This window comes from Rhinolophus sinicus, linkage group LG06 (genome assembly GCF_036562045.2).
Source record: "Rhinolophus sinicus isolate RSC01 linkage group LG06, ASM3656204v1, whole genome shotgun sequence".
NCBI classification, from domain to species: Eukaryota; Metazoa; Chordata; class Mammalia; order Chiroptera; family Rhinolophidae; genus Rhinolophus; species Rhinolophus sinicus.
Window position 1 is genome coordinate 37302968 of NC_133756.1, and position 12735 is coordinate 37315702.

Genomic DNA, 12735 nt, shown 5'->3' on the forward strand with positions numbered 1-12735 from the left:
GCTCCGCTTCCACATGTCACACATACTACATATGCAGTCTCTAATCCTCATGACAGTTCTGCCATAGAACTATTATTCCCATTTTGGAAGAAAACTGAACTCAGAGGAAAGAAGTAAATGTGCAAAGTCAGACAGCCAGTTTGTGAAAAAGTGAGAATTACAACACAAATCTATCTGATGTTGAGTTCTGCATCCTTTTCATTGTGTCATCTTGCCTATTTTAATAAAGTTAAAACTATTTCTCTATTCTGCTTCTTATTAGTACTATGGTTTCAGGCTAATGGCTTAGAAGAAATATAGCATAAAGACGAAAATTTTAGGCTCAGGTATCAAGGGCCTGGGTTTAAAATCCAACTCTGTCACTAACAAACTGTGTGACACTGGGAAAAGTATTTAACCTTTCTTTGTAGAACAAAAATAATGATAATATTTACTTCATAGTGTTGTAAAGATTAAATGAGATAATATATGCACAGTGTTAGCACCTTGCCTGACACATAATAAATGGTCAATAATCTTTTTTCAGGAAGTGGTATAGTCTAGTGCTTGAGTGAACAGATTTTGGATTCTGAAAGAATCTGAGGTTTAAATCTAAGTTTTACCATTGACTGGGTGTGAGATCCTGAACAAGGTATTTATCCACTCTAAGCCTCTGTTTTCTTCATTAGTAAATGGGAATAATACCAGTAGCTAACTCAAAGTGACTGAGAAATAATTAAATAATCAAGCGCAGTTAACAGTGTCAGCATCATGTTAGGCCATCAGTAAAGTCTAGATGTTTTTGTTATTATTGTTTTCAAATCCAATAGTATCTAAAGGAATTTGGAGATGATTACGTATAGATAATGGAATTGAAAAGCAGCTATCCAGTATAATTCCATCCTTTTATTGTAAAGCAGCATATGTTTGGAGATATTCAGGTACTACCATGCCCTAAATTTATAGAGTGAATCTTGGTTATTTCACTCACTGACAAGACATTTAAGTTTTTGAGTATCAGTTTTTCCAACTGAAAAATTAGAGTATTAATAATTCATGTATAACACACTTACTATGTGCATCAATGATTTGCATATATTAAATTACAACACAAATGTGATTATTTTTATAACCTGGAAAACATGCATTAAGAATATATCCCTATTATATTATAAAGTGGCAATGGAAATATAACTCAAAATCATTTCTGTAAAATTGTATTCATCTGAAATTCCTTAATATCCATAGATTAAAATATAATTAAAATGATTTCAGCTTTATTAAAATAATATCTTCACATGAAAATATTTTGATCTATATAGAATCATCTAAAAATATCAATTTTGCTATCTACTAACTCAAGAATTATCTATATTTAGCAATTTTGCTTTTTCAGTATTTATAGTGGTTACTTGTATAACTTAAAATAGTACGTTATTTTCGTTGATTATATTTAAATTATAAATCTTCACTCCTGGGCATGAAAGATGAATAGATTAGGAATTAATTCTTCTTTCATCTTCTCAGTTTCCTACATTTTAATTCTTGTCATGTTATTTTATACTGTCAATGTTTGCAACATACTTTTCTTTTATTATCTATAATTAAGTCTTCTTTGCTTATATGCTGAGCCTAGTAATTTAAACTCAACAAAATCCAATCTTTGCAATTTATGAATACATAAATATTCTTAATTACAAAAGGTAATTGTATTTTACTTTGTCATTAAACTCTTATTCCTGGAAGAAGAAATTACAAAATGCCAAAGTCTACTGGAATCCCATTTAATTAATTTTTGCATTTTTCTTTGCTTCTGCCAGTTCACTCAGTTGTAACTTTTTAATTTGTCTCATGCCATCTTATTTCTTGTAGCCTTTTAAAATTTCACTGGAGTTCCTCATTGAAAAATCGAGCTAAACTCTGTCTTTGCCTATTTGAAAATGTCTTTATTTTGCCTCCCCACATGATTGATAGTTTGGCTTGTATGGGAATCTAGGACCAAAAGTATTGTTCTTAGTTGTATATGCATATTATTAAAGTACTAGGTTTATCTATCTGGGTTGCATTCATAGGTTTTCTCCAATGGTGTGTAAATCATCTGTTTCCCTATCAGATTTCTGTGTTGAAAAGATAATTTTCAACTTCTCTTGAGAGATAATTATGGTATTTATAAAGTGGCATACTGACTGTATACTGACTGGTCACTTCCATTCCAGGATGTGTGAGGGTGAAGTTGTTATATATGTTGATACTTTTAATTGTTAAAAATGAGAGTACATTTTAGTTCAGCAGTGGGAAAGTGCGCTGCATTTCCCTTTTAAGTACAGTTGACCTCTTTTATCCTTTTTAGCTTGTGATCTCCATGTCTTTGGTTAATATCTAACATTTTCAAAAGCTTTTCTTGTCTTTCTTAGATCCCCACATACACATCTAAGTTCACAATATGCAGATAATTCTCTTCTTAGAATACAATACTTGGATTTTATTTATGTGCTCAAGTGAGAACAATTGGGATGAAAAAAAATGGAGTCCTACTATCCCTACTGTTCTAGAAGTAGTTCTTTCCTTAATTACCTTGATGATTGCCTGTGATCTGTGATGATTTCAGACTCCCGTCTGAAATTGGCACATGAAGTTTCTGAACTTGGAAGAAAGATGGCCCCTTCTATTTGTTACTTCATTGTTTTCTACACCAATCCTATTCTGTCTAGTATTTTATCTTCTAAGATTTCCTCAAAATTTCCAGTTTGTGATTGTCTCAAGTTTTTCTTACACACACACACACACACACACATTTTTTGTAATTTCAGTGTAAATTTGTAAGAAAAGGGAGGTAGCTGTATGTGTCAAGTCTGTTATTTTGCACTAAAATAAATAATATTAAATCTATTAATTTTACTTTTGAACATAATTTAAAATGAAACCTGTGAGACTTCAACAAATTTTTTTTCCTCACTATCAATCAAAACCTTGCCTTATGCTATTTGGCTTCTTAAGGGGGAAAGAAGATCACATCTTTCTGTCAAGGTTAAGGTATATTGTACAAAATATCTCTTTGTGTTTCTGACACTCTTTTTACCTTGATCTGTTTAAGTTGATCCTATTATTGCAGCAGAATAGTAGGCTGCCATTTGGACTTACTTTATCTAGAAAAATGTAAGTTTCTAGGATAGATAACCTTTAATAAGAAGGTATAAACATACATTTTCTATCAAATCTGTCTCTGGAATGACTATCCCAATGTGGAAATGACTTAAATCCAACAAGATCAGGCCAAAGTAAAATAACTGTCAAAAGGTTAGGTCAGCAAAAGAAAATTTAATAACAGCATATCAAATATTTACCAAAGCTATTTGCAAAGTTAAATCATTCATGAAAATATATTAAACACTTTAAAATAGGCTAACTTTCATGTGACAAATAAGAAATACTTAGAAAGCAAAAGCACAATATTCTTTAATAAATGTAACTAATTTTTTTTTTTTTAAACTAGTTTCTTATACACAAAATTTTCATCTATCTTGGCTGTCTGGGGACAAAAATACATATTATTTTAGTTCAATTTTGAAGTTCAATGAACTTCCTGTTGTCTTTAAGTTACAGGGAGCTAGTGGGGCTTCCATAAACAAAACGGATGTATAGGTTAAACAGGGGAAAATGAGCAGGACTACAATATCCCTGAGAGATTTCTGTTGAACCTGTGCTATGTTAATTCTATAAACATGTATTGAATCTTACCATGTGTTAGGTACAGTTATAGATGTAAGGGATACAACTTGGTCCATGCCATTCAGGAACTCACATTCAGCTTTGCTTGAATACTTGCAGAGATGTAGCACCCACTCACATTATGGTTTGTTCCAATGTTGGAGAGCTCCAATGTGAAATACTTGTTTCTCTTAAATTGAGCTCCATTGTTCTGCATTACACTCTCATCTTCTAGTTCTAATTCTTTTCTTTGGAACTACACAGATGTTTACTCTTTTCATTGAATAGAACTTCATATATTTGGAGACCGATTACAGCTTAACAAGTTTTTGTTTTTCAGGATAAAATATTCCCAGTTATTTCAATTGTCTTTTAGGACATGTGGTCCAAACATCTTAACACCCTGGTTACCCTCCTTTACGGTATATATTTTATTTTTATATTTTGAAACTCTATGGGCTCTCTGGTGCCTACAAGATAGAGTCCAAGTTCTAACACAAGGCTCATTCATTCCTCAAAATATGAAATATGTTTATTTATGTTGATTCTGTACTGAGCATTTGGGATACAATGGTAAACTGGAGATGACCCCTGCCTTCAAGTAGTTAACCGTTCAGTCATCGGTCTTATTTCATCTTACTCTCCTCTCACATTAAACACACTGCTCTTCCGGGAATGCGCTAATGAACCTAAATGCTTCAGAGAACCTGAGGATCTAAACCTCTTTGTTACTCAACTACATTATTTACGATCTACTTCCAAACAATGGTGCTATCTTTTATATAATTTTCCTGTTCTGAAAATAGTTTAAAAATTTGAGGATTCTTAAGACCATTCCTGATAATCCTCATTTGCATTAAAAGTATGGATCTCAAACCATAAATAATTCCTTTATGGAAGCTACATACTAAGGAAGCCCTTGAGGGAACTTCATTTGTCTACCTTGGATTGCAAAGTGTAGAAAAAAGACCCACCATGGAATAGAATACTCAGTTCTTTGAGAAGCCAAAGCAGGGCCACTCAATCAGCATTAAAAGTGACACATATTAACATGCATTCTGGATCTGTTACTGCAGAACTTTATCTCTATTGGGGCATAGAATAGGCAGTGTTTATCTTTGGAAATGCCATTCAAGCCTTTCACAGAAAAAAGCACCACATCCATGGTGAAATATTTCAAGCACAAACTGCAATTATATTCTGATTTACTACGAATCCTCTATCCAGCAATATACCTACTCAGTAGTAAAAGCTTGCTCTCCTTTTGTCCTGTAAATTTATGCCAAAGTATAGTTCTTGTTATTACTTCAAAGGTTTAACATACCAGAGAAAGTTCTGCAGACAGGGCTGAATAACTTCTGCGTTTCATCATTCTTTAAAACGTAATTTTGAACAACTTTTTAAAGCTGTATTGCGAACTGCATTCCAAGCCCAGATTTATTTGGCTATCGAAGCCATTCTATTATTTCCTAACTACAACAGTCTACAGAAAAATGTCTCATGACCTCATATTTAACAAACCAATTTCCAGTATTCTGAAAGCATCTGTCGGTAGGCATTAACAAATATTTGGTCAGGTCTTAACGTTTCTAATATTATTAGAACGTACCTTCTTATAGGAAAATATTAATTACTATGGCTAGTCATAAATTGAAGTCTGTAAGGCAAAAGAAAGCAGAGCAGGCTGTACAGAGAAGGCATTGCTCTTCACAAATGTTAACTGTTCCCTAGCAGATAAGGTGGGAACCATACAGTGAATAAATAGAATCTTACCAAATGCCAAAATAAAATAATTTATTCCTTGGTAGGTTTGAAGCTAGAATTACAAGGTTTAGTTTTCAATGTGACTGCTGTAAGTCAGTTGAAAAGTAAGTTCAGAATGTTTTGAGTAATTCATTGCAAGCTGCCACAGTGATAGTAAAAGCTGGTTTCTAAGACATGGTAATGAATTAAGCTCTTCTGTGTAACTATGCAATAAAATCAAAGTCTGTGAAATACACACAAGTGAGAATGCGAATGATAATTTCAGAAATATGGTGCCAGATGGAAACATTAGTGTTGCAATCTGGTGAAATGGTGGACAGAGGCCTGGATGGGGCCAGGAGATCAGGGTTCTAGCTCCAATTTTATGCCTTACTGTCTGGTGGAGAGAGGTATCTAAACGGGAAGAAATACAGCACAGAAGAATTATGGGAAGGTTTTAAAGAAAATCTTTTACTTCATAATTTTTTTGAGAACAAAAATGAAGGAAGAATAAGATGTCTCATCAGTGCACTGTTTGATGAAATTTCCACTAAAATTCAGCTTTTACCTTTGAATTAAGCATAGCAAAATGATTAAGGGCACAGCCTCATAAACCAGGTGGTTCAAATTCCTTATACTCACTAGCTTTGTGACTCTGGACAAGTTATTTTACCTTTCCTAGTGTCAGTTTTGTATCTGTAAAATAGGCAGGCATCACAGTAGATTGGGAAGAAGTAGTATTTGTTCAGTGCTTAGAACAATGCACGGCATAGTTTGGGAACTATATAAATTTTAACAATTATTATCATCATTAGAGATATCATTAATCTATATGAAAGTAGCAATGGATTGTAGCTAATCCATTGGTTTACACTTTTCTTTTTTGCTGAAATACTCAATTTTTTAAAACTTTTTTTCCCTCCTTTTATTTATTTATTTTTAAAATATACACGCTAGGTACTAACAGTTAAAAATAATTATTTTAGTTGGGTTTAGCCAAATATTAATATATCTTCCTGCCAGGAAAAATCTATTTTGCATGTCATCTGGACATGTTTGAACAGCTCTCAGTATCACATAGAGAGGTTCATTCATAGAGGTAAACTGTCCATTATTCTTATTCCTCTTTCTCATGGGAGAAGAATACATCCTTATTTGACCAGAGGAATCTAAAATTCCTTTTACTCTCCTATTATCAGAGGAAAACCTGGGTAATTAATGCCTGTACCATTCCCAGGGTAGCACTGGAAGCAGCCATTGAGACCTAGCATTGTCATGTTTTTTGTGATTGCCCTTCTGATAGAGGAAGAAAGAGTCCAGTACTTTTTAGCATAATAATGAGGGTACAGGATTATTAAAAGTTAGAGATGGACTCATTCTTGGATAACTATTCTTTTTTCAACTGACAGAATATTTGTCTTTGAGAGATAAACATTATTAAAGATGTCATTAGTACTAGAAATAGCAGTTCCATGGTTCTTGCTAATGGGAGGCTAGAACTTGACTGAGAGTACCTATATTCACTTTTTCTTGGGGCCTAGAATTCATCCTTTACCTAGAGCCTGAAAGCATCAGAGTCACCTAGATGAAGCTTGGTGTTTCCTGGAGACTTAGGAAAGGAACAAGAAGGAGACTGGTTTGTCCAGAAGAGTTGGTGTTCTCTAAAGGAAGTGGGAAAAGTCTTGCAGAGACCTTGTGCTCGCTCACAGGTGAGAATGGGAGGATGGGGAGCCAGGTCAGGAATGAAACGAATGTTCCTGACAGCAGACTGCTTTGTGTGAGATAACATTTTGTCACATATGTTGCCTGTGTTATTCTTACTACTATATCTTTACTGATTTTGGCTTTATTTCTTCTATTAGTTATATATTGACAAGGCTTTGGTAAAGTCTCCTGCATGATTATGGATTTGCCTATATCTCTCTTTAATTATATTAAGTTTTAAATATATTTTTATGCTGTGTTGAATGCATGCAGATTTAGAATTTTGATGTATTCCTAGTAGCTAACCTCTTTATGATTATGATATGTCCTTCTTTATCTCTAATAAAGTTTCTGATCTATGACCCAGCAATCCCTCTGCTGTGTATATGCCCAAAAATATGAAAACATTTATCCATAAAGATATATGTGGTCTGATATTCATTGCAGCTTTATTTACGGTGCCAAGACATGGAAACAACCAAAGTGTCCTTCGATAGATGATTAGATATAGAAAATGTGGTATATATACACAATGGGATACTACTCTGCCATAAGAAAAATGAAATAGTGCCATTTGTAATAACCTGGATGGATCTTGAGATTATTATGCTAAGTGAAATAAGTCACATAGAACCATATGATTTCACTGATATGTGGGTTATAAAACTGAAAGCAACAAAGGAACAAGACAGACAAACAAAAAGAAAGAAAACTCATAGACAGACAATAGCTTAGTGGTTACCAGAGGGTACGGGGGGAGGAGTTGGTAGATGAGGGTAAATGGGGTCAAATATATGGTGATGGAAGGAGAGCTGACTCTGGGTGGTGAATACAATGTGGTATGTAGATGATGTGTTACAGAATTGTACACTTGAGACCTATGTAATTTTAGTAACCATTGTCACCCCAATAAGTTTTAACTAAAAAAAAAAAAGAATTTATAGCTCAGTGACAAGCAGAAAACAAAAATTCTAAGTTGTCTAATACCAGTAAAATTACACTAATTTTCTCTTGGTTTATGTTTCACTGTATAGGTTATTCTATCTTTTTGTATTCAATGCTGTATCTTTATATTTGTGTCTGAATAATCTTAGTCTTTTAATCAGAGTATATTCTATTTACTTCTAATGTAATTAATGAAATATTTGAGTAATATCTACCAACTTACTATTTGTTTTCTTTAACCTAGTAATGTTCTATTTTATCTTCTTTTTTACTTCCCTTAAAGTACCTAAATACTTGTATTTATTTTTCCTTTATCACTTTCTTTGTTTAGAATATTTTACTATACTTTTGGGTGTTTTTTTCAAAATATTAAAGCATGCAATCTGAGTTACTGCAGTGTAATTGAGAGTATTACTTTTACTATTTTACCTACAATACTAAGATCTTAGAACACTTGAGCTTTATAATTCCCCTCCCATATTTTGTACTGTTGCCATCAGACATTTTAATTCCAGTTGTGATTTTAATATTCTAAGATATTGATGCTTTGCAGAGTCAATATTCATTTTTATGTACTTCATATTTACTCTTTCCATTGTTCTTCATTCCTTCCTGCATTTCTGTATTATCATCTGTGATCATTTTTCTTCTGCCTGTAGAACATTTTTTATGTTTTCTTTTAGTGCTTATTTGCCAGTGATGAATTATCTGAGCTTTGGTTGATCAGAAAACATTCATATTTGCCTTCATTTCTTAATAAACTGTTTTTTTTGTTTTGGTTTTTTTTGTATACAATTTTAGTTTGGTGTTATTTTCTTTCTTCAATTTAAAGTTATCTGTCCATGATCATTGTTTTTTATTGAAAAAATTAGCTGTCTGCCTTAATGATGCTCTTTTGAAGATGTCTTATTTTTGGCTGCTTTCAAGATATATCTCACTGTCTTTGGTTTTCAGAAGTTGATATTATACTTCTTGTGGCTCATATATTTTTAAAATTTTGACTTCATGTCTTCTATCAATTTTGGAAAAATCTTAACCATTAGAGCAAAATATTTCTTCAAAAATTTCTTCTGGTCAATTATCTTTCTCTTCTCTTGGAATTCCAAAATTATCCATTTACAATTGGTCGAGTGTCTACTATGACTCATATTCTTTTCTGTACTTTCTGTGTTGTTTTACTCTTTGGGTTTTACTTTGAAAATTTGCTATTGACCTCCCTTCCAAATCACTAGTCCTCTTTTCTGCTATGTTTGACATGCTGTTAAACCCATCTGTTCGTTTCTTAATTTCAGTTATTACATTTTTTAGTTTTAGAATTTCCACTTGAGTATTTCTATAGAGTCCAATATGCTGATATGATTCTGCATCATTTCACCTATTTCATCATAATTACCTGATAGTCCTGTCTGTTACTCCAGTTTCTGGGTTATGTGTAGGTCTTTTTCTACTATCTCTTTTTAATCTCCTGTGTTTAACCATTTGTTCCTATCTTTGACATGCTATTTTTGTTTTAAAGAGATGTCCTATATTGTGTATTAAAAATTATACTCTCTAGATCATGCTATCTTCCTCCAGAAAAATCCATGTTCTTCTAGAAAAATAGGGTGGGAAACTGATTGTTTTAATCAAAAGTAATTGATCTCCATTAGGTCTGCATTGGTATTTTTTTTAAAGCCTCTGTATACCTCTGGTAGGCCCCACTCAAGGACAGAGCCTTCTGTGAGTTTCAGATGAAAGTCCAAGTGCTTATTAGGGTCCTTCCCCTTGGTAATTCTGGAATAACAAATGTTTTCTCAGTATAGAAAGATTGGTAGAAACTCTGCTCTGTTTCTTGAGGTTTTCCATTTAGTTTTTCAAATTCTTCTGTTGTTCATCTTAAGAAATGTTACAGATTTTGAGAAAAACTGTCTGTGTGTCAGGTTTAACTCTTTATCTTTCTTTTCTCACCTGGAACTTGAACCCTTAATCCCCCATTTTGTTTTCACAGCATTGTGAAATCTCAAAAAATACTCCTCTGCTCCAGAAGAAAACCTAGATTCTCAGCCTCCTGCCCTGACCCTTAAATCAGCAGAATAAATAAGGCTGCAGATTGTTAAGTCACAAGTCACAATCTTTCCTCCTCACAAATAATTCCTCTCAACAGCTCTTTGATGCCTTTAAGTAATTCTTTGGTATTCTTTTTTTTTTTTTTCCTTGTGTTTCATCTTGAGCAAAAAGAATACCTCAAAGTATTTCATCCTAGTTGGAAACAAATCTCCAATAAGTTGAACTTTTATATGCTAAATATCAATCCTCATATTTTATTAGTTTAACTTTGCAGTAAAGAACTTTATAGATTCATCATTATTAGGTTTGTTGGTCTCGTTGAGGTTGATGGGACAATATGATGGAAGAAAGAGAGAACAATTCCACTTCATTTTGGGGAAGTAGTTTATATGCTTGCTCCTGGAAATAGCCACATACACCCCTGGAGACTTTGGACAAGACCTATGAGGGAAATACAGTAAACAGCAACTTTCAAGTTGCCCCACAGTTAGTAAAGGTCATCTTTGAAAGGGAAAACTGGTGGAACATGGCAAAACTTGAGTAACAGTTATAATAATGGAAAGAAAGGGAAATGATAGAAAAAGATTGTAAATGATAGAATTTGAAGACAAAGATTTAAATAAGGAAGATATAAAATTTATTTAAGAGAAAATTATAACTGAAAACAGATTTTAGGATATTGTTCTCAAGCAATGATTTCTAGGGTATTGTTTACAAGCCTGCCATCTTGCCAAGTTCATCACAAACTCAACTCTACCTTGCTCTTTCATCCTTTATCCTCCACCTAGCTTCAGTGTCCATTATAGTGTGTTATACTTATGGTTTGATTATTACCATGGTCAGCGTCTTTATCATTGTTCTCTATTCCAACCAACTCTTTGACTGCATTCTTAGTTTGCAGATCACAGGTTCCTGATAGTACTCAATTAGCCATACTTACCAAATTCCACTTTATCTTACTACCTTACCGGGTTTGTTGTTATTCTTGTTTCACATTTCACATTTGTTGTTATTCTTTGTTTCTGTCCTCTATATACTTGTATCATCCATACAATTATTTTATTGAAAGTTATGTTAATGATATGGAGCATGCCAAATATCTGTTATGAATGGCTAAGTATGTTCAAAGATTAAAGGCTTACCAGTTCAATACTGGTTCCTAAAGTCAAAATCTTGCTGTTAAGATAATTGAGAGTAACAATCTAGTGTCGTATTATTATTATTTGCTTGATTAAATTAAGAATGCTTGAGGTAGAGAGCAAATGAAACTTGAGAAAATTATTATAGTCATTAAAAATTAACCAAGTACCGTCTTTATAACTTTCAGGGAAAGATAAAAGATACTGTGGAGTAAAATTTTTAAAAAATGTATTTCAAAGGATGTCTATTCCTTGTTAGATTGTATGTTCCATTAAGGCTGAGACCATGTCAGTCTTGTTCACCGCTATTATCCAGATCTTTGCAGAGCGATATGTACATAGTGGTACTTAATAAATATTTGTCAAATCAATAAATACATGGAAAGGAAATATTGATGTCAACAGTGTCAATCAGTGTTCTATTCTTCACAATCTCTCAGAATCTCCCATTGAGGAACTGATCTGTGATTACCCAATAGAAGGATAGCATGTTCAATGTTTTCCAAATGTAGCTTTCAAAATAGCACACTGTGGTAAGCTCTTTAACAGAGGCTTATTATTATGTTTTAACACAAGGCCTATTCCTTGAGACAAAGTTAAATTGGTACAAGAAAAAAATGTCAATAAATTACAAAATAATAAAACTAAAGATCATTAATGAGTTAGAATGAGGGCATGTTAAATTTGAATTTTGTAAGAGCTTATCACACCACAATTAACTGCATGGCAGGACATTGCGGAGGTTGAACCCAACAAATGCCATTTAGAACCTGCATCCATATACTATGTCATCAGCCTATTATTACACTGATGAGTATTTTTGTACAAAGTTAACAAAGAATTGAGGTGTATACAAGAGAGCCCAAATATATTATCTTGCGTTCACACTTTAACATTCAACCGGAATGTGTTTAGTGCCTTTATTGTGATAGGTACTGAAGATACAGAGACAAAACAACTTTTTCCTGCCATTATGGAGCTTATGGTCTAATATCGAAGACAGCTATAAAAACAATTTTACTGTAATAAAGCATTATAAGGTCTAGCATGGTTTGTTCATAAATATCTATCCATTAAAATTTGGAAACAATTTTCCTTAGGAGGTAACATTATTTCCCTTAAATACTGAAGGTAAAGTATGCAGAAAATGTGGAAAAACTCAATGCATTTTTAGCCCCAAATATGTATGTTTTAGGACACTAATGGGCCTGCTTAATTTGACTTCTGACAATATATAAAGCAACCAAATCAATGCTTATACAAATTATACAGAGCTGATGTCCACATCCATCTATTTCCATTAACAATGCTTTTTTTTCCCCACTCAGTAAATATTTGTCAAGCACCTACCATGCTCTAGACACACTTCTACGGAACTCAGTCTTTATGGAGAACACAGACATGCAAACCAGTAACAGAGACATTACGGGAGGCTACCAAGTATTAGGAACACACTTTCTGTACATTAGGT

The 12735-nt window shown here is 33.0% G+C and overlaps 1 protein-coding gene across 2 annotated transcripts in view; it reads right to left on the reverse strand.

Annotated features, from left to right (window-relative positions):
* The window catches only part of NEGR1 (neuronal growth regulator 1), an 839463-nt gene that overhangs the window by 246087 nt on the left and 580641 nt on the right, over positions 1-12735 (reverse strand). The gene's annotated exons all lie outside the window — the stretch shown is intronic.